At 37.2% G+C, this 5,060-nt stretch overlaps 1 protein-coding gene across 2 annotated transcripts in view; it reads right to left on the bottom strand.

Annotated features, from left to right (window-relative positions):
* Nucleotides 1-2,986, bottom strand: part of tnk2a (tyrosine kinase, non-receptor, 2a) — a 22,199-nt gene extending 19,213 nt beyond the window's left edge. Inside the window, exons 1-2 of one of the 2 annotated variants that reach the window (XM_013910156.1) lie at nucleotides 2,797-2,986; nucleotides 1,228-1,297 (exon numbers count right to left, since the gene is read on the bottom strand). The gene's annotated coding sequence lies outside the window, so the exon portion shown is untranslated. The remainder of the gene's footprint in view (nucleotides 1-1,227; nucleotides 1,298-2,796) is intronic. The other variant, XM_013910157.1, reaches the window with a different exon arrangement.
* Between the last annotated feature and the right edge of the window lie 2,074 nt (nucleotides 2,987-5,060).

The raw sequence follows: 5,060 nt of genomic DNA, 5'->3' as shown, positions 1-5,060 counted from the left end.
CTGTGCTTCAACATAATATTACCGTATTGTGTGTGTATAACCTGTATAACCTTAAGTTTTGTGGATATTATACATGGTTCTGCTCAGGATATGTCGGCCAATTTCCACTGGAAATGCCTTTTGGTTAAACTGTCAGCAAGGAATTTGCATTTGCACTGTTACATTTTTATATAACTTTAATGCACATAAAAAAACAGCTGCTTGTTTAAGTAAAAATACATTGATGGGGTTTTTTTTGCACTAATAAAGTTGCGGAGTTGTAAAGTTTTTTGTCTCGCGTCAATTATATCGTCAGTTATATCATTATTGCAAATGTTCAAATATATATCGTGATAAATATTTTTGGCCATATTGCCCTACTGAAAAGAGTAAAATATAACTGTCACAGCAAACTCCTTATAGAAACAAATCTTACCACAGACATTTTGGTCATATTCTCTAGGTGACTAAATGGATGAATGAGAACCATAAGCTCACTTTCAAGGGTCAGCAGGATATAAATATTGCACGAGTTTGTTTGTTTTTTAGCTTTAGCTTATACCTTTACCACGCATGCTGAAAGTTACACATTACAGCTTCTTTAACAGCTCAGTCCAAAGTTAGGATATGATCAATGACTCATGGCTCATCCCATAGACACAGGAAGCTGAGAGGAATAAGGACACTCAGCTGATTTTTTACTTCCATAACAAATGGATATATGTCAGTGCAACAATATGATTGGCTGTTGGGAGACAGGTGAGGTTGACGGCCATTATTAGAGTTACAAACTTCTCATATTCAGGATTTGTTGAGTCTCGTGTCTCTCTTTTATGAAGTCTCTAGTTTCAATAATGTTACTGGGGAGGCCAAACCATGACTCATAATGTTTAACTGTATGTTTCCAATCCAGGTATGCAGTGTATTTGGAATAATTTCCATGCTAATAAATGAAGCTGAACAATCAGATTCTTTCTAGATGTTACTGCATAGTGAATCGAAATCTGATGGTTCTATGTGTTGAGAGAGATGAGGCATTAGTAATTAGTAGGAACTGAGAATGTACATTAATATTTATTCCTATAACCAACTTCCAAATACACACAGTGCTAGTCCAAACAGCTCCAAACCATAAAGATCTGCACTTCTAAAGGTAACCTGAGGCAGCAGAGACCACCCTCAGTTACTTTGAGGCATTTAATGGAATTGGTTGTGAACGGTCATAATGTTTTGGCTTATCTGTCGCACCCTGCAGGGGTCCTCTGGTGGAGTCACTGGAGGTCATCTGGCTGCAGCCATGGATGAAGGGACTCCACATCTACACAAAGTTAAAGAGAGACGGAGAGCAAGTCAGCGTCAAAACTATTAACAAGAAAGGAAAAAAACAAAACACTTCAACAAAAATTTCCATCTGCTGCTGTGAAGAGAGCAGCAGAAAAACTCTCAGAAGCAACAGCCGGTAGAAATTGTGCAGGAGGTGAAAACGAGCACGCAGGAACAGGCTTTGCCCATATTGTCACCACGGGGGAGGCTCAGACAGACCTGCTGCCTCATCGCTGAGAAAGAGTGTAGAAAGTCAATTGTTTGAGAATGAACTCTTTTAAAAAAAGATTTTAAAGTGTAAAATGATTATTTTAGGGGTTAAATTGTTAACTGTTTGAATACTAATTCAAGTGATCATAGACAGTCTTTCACACTGTTGCATCTCATTAACATATGGCAGGAGGTGTGTTTGAATTCATAGTGTACAGGATTTTCTGCATTTCACAGCTGTTACTTTACTGGCTGATTGACAAATGCTCTCTAGTCCAAAAATGACTAATGAATGTGTTTGGTAGTTGTGTTTGTAATCTTTCTCTACTTAAATGGTAGTGTCTAATGTGTCCTCTTAAGCAGGAGTGTCAGAACTAAGGCCCAGGTCCAGAATCGTTACGGCAAAGCTCAGGCCCCCTGGAAGGCTTTGGAAAATGTGAAGGATACATAAGTTTTGGACTTTAAATAGTAGATAAAGACTTAAATCAGATAAAAGTTATTGTTTTTTCACTATCGACTGTTGAAATTTCAAAACAAATAATACATTTTGTAACCACAGAACAGTCTGTGCCCAGAACTTTTTCTGTAATTTCACCCTTTTACTTATTTCTTACAAATTAAGCCCAAAGTTTAGTGGTAACGGTTACTTTCATTTACTACAGCATTTTGTTATTGTGTAGAAAAACTGTGCCCTACTGCTGAAACTGCACTTCTTTTTTCTTATATTGAGATATCTCAGATTGAACGTGTAGTTTACACTGACAGAAAGAGGTCTGTTCTGATCCAAGTGGGCTGCATGCGGCCCACAGTGTAAAATAACATCCCTGCCCTGCAGAACCACACCAGACATTGCAAGACTATTGTGCAGCTGCACACTGATAAACTCACATGTACATATAGTGGGCTGGCCCTTTATTCGTGACTAAAGATAAGATTGCTTTATGTTTTTGTAAAAGTTCCACATAAAGTTAAATCAGTCAGATAAACAGTTGAGAGTAAGCAGATAGCATCTCTCTCATGCTGAGAGCAGAAAAGATTTTAATTCATCTTCTCAGTCAGTCAGCCTAAAGCTGATTAGCCCTAAGTGGACACACACTCGTCCCAATACAATGAAGAGCCAAGGCTAATAATATTACACCCCCTTTTCACACTGTTTTATACTTTTTCCGCTATTGTTCGCTTGTAATTTTTTTTATTTATGAACTTGACGTGTTTGTTTTGGTACAACATGCACAAAAACCATATCCAAGAAAGAGCAACAGAGATGACCCCCATCGTACCGACCTAAAACGACGGGCTTTCCGGAGGGGACGGTCCCTCTCCTCCGGTCACTCCTCACTCTGCCCGCCGTACTCAGCCGTGCCGTTTATCGGGTATCTGTGAAATTCACCTGAACCGTTATCTCCGTCTCTTTCCTCCGTTAATTCCGGGACGCTTCCCAGTGAGCGTGCAGGGATTTCAGAGCGTCACGACACGTCAGAAGACGGAACTCACCAAAATAACAGCACATCTTGTTTAGAAAACCAACTTTCAAAATAAAAGCACACGTTACAGAAGTTAATTTTATTTCCCGCTAATTTTTACGTCCTCTTTACACACTTTACCATTACTTCATTAAATTGGAGGCAAGTATTTGATTTATATCGGTTGTCCGATGTAGGGTTGCTTGCAAAACTCTTGAGGTACACCAAAAATTTCTCTAAAAACAAATTTGTCTTTTTAAAATTATTTTACACAAGCTACAGTCATGATTGAAATTTAAAATTATTAATGAGAAAATTAGTTCAGTAAATTGAAGATTTACTGAACATCTGAAGAGGGAGAAAAACTAAAAAAAAAATAAATAAATAAAAAAAAAACCCCTCAAAGCTGAACCTGCCTTTAGCTATAACAGAAACCGTAAGGATTAAGACAATGAAGGAGGAGACAGTCTTTATGCTAAGCCAAAGGGTTTATTACAATTTTCTACTGAACATGGATGTCACGATAAAGAATATCAACAACATCTGAAGTACAGAAATCAGTCTCAGTATTTTTCAGCAATACAGTGAGCCAAAACAAATTTTCTAATGATCACATTTCTAGTTCAGGATGTGGAGAAACTTATTCTTGTAATGGGTGCAAGATAATACAGGAGTAGCTGAACTAATGAAATCGCTTAAATAATGAAACAGTTTTTCAGTGACTGATCCTTTTGATACGATTAGTAGCTTTTAATATCCTGTACTGATTTATGACATTTTAACTTGACGGTTACAACTCTACTAATTCAGGGATAAAAATTCAAAAGGTTGGAATTATGATCAAACAACCACAAATAAATTTCATTTGGACAAGTGAAACTGTAATATTGTTCCACTCTGAGCTATACTTTAGTAACATGCAGTGAGGAGAAAACCCATGCAAGTGAATTCATTTGTGTTTTCAGTCACTAACAAAGAAAAGAGGTTTTGAGGTCACAAGGCTAACAGACCAGGTTTGTTGCTATAACTTTAATGATTATAGTGCACTCATTTCAACATCCTCCAGTGCTTAGAATTATTGTATAAGCAGTAAAAGCCTCATATGGACTGGATTCACTGGGAAGGCAGTAGGTAATTAAAAAATAAAAATAAAAAATGATAATGAAAGCAGCAGTTTCCCTGTTATGTCAATTAAATGTCGGAATTTTAAAATAGGCTTGCCTATCCTTCAAGGTTAAGTTACATTAAAGTAATAATGTAGTTATAGACATCACAGCTATTAAAAGAGCGAGACCCTGTAAAAGCTTCAATATGCTACTGCAGGGTAAATTTAGGTGTGTAGCCCCGTTCTCCTTTTCCCAACCACTTCTCCTTGAGGATCAGCAAGTTACAATTTGATTAAATTAAGAAAAACTGATTAAACTCAAAGAGCAAAATTGTGAATCTGATGCAGGTACTGACACTGGTATACTTTTATTGGTGCCATAATTTAAACCTAATTGGCTATGAGCCCCTACTGATTATAATAACCCTATAGACACAGAACTATCAATTCATATTGAAAAGTTAGAAATGTGAGTATTGAGTTTTTCCTAGCTGATTTATAACCAATACAAATGACAAATTGCTTTTCCCACCACCCCATCTAGATGACTTTGTTTATGCACCATTTGGAATAATGTCCTAATTTTCTACCTCGACCTGTACTGTCAATCCTGCCCAGATGAGGCTCACTATGATTAGAAATAGTATTAAAGAGGAAATGTATGCACAAACAAAAACAGTAGGAACCAGAAGAGTGCACACACTCTATGAAGGACAATACCTATATGCACACAAAACAAATAAATAAAGTATAAAACTCTGGGAAACACTGTTCCCGATAAGTTGTTCCACTTTTCAAGTGAAATATGAGAGACACTGCTCTCGATAAATACACGTATACAAAAAACACACAATGGTAGGCAAAAACTACCGTCACTGTTTATCATTATGGAAGGCACTGCTCCCGATAATGCGGTTTAGTTATGGAAGGCACTGCTCCCGATAATGCGGTTTAGTTATGGAAGGCACTGCTCCCGATAA

Source organism: Pundamilia nyererei, unplaced genomic scaffold, assembly GCF_000239375.1.
Source record: "Pundamilia nyererei isolate P.nyererei 1_Seehausen unplaced genomic scaffold, PunNye1.0 scaffold00037, whole genome shotgun sequence".
Classification (NCBI taxonomy): domain Eukaryota; kingdom Metazoa; phylum Chordata; class Actinopteri; order Cichliformes; family Cichlidae; genus Pundamilia; species Pundamilia nyererei.
The sequence above is the reverse complement of the archived record's forward strand: the minus strand, read 5'-3'. Positions and strand labels throughout refer to the sequence as shown.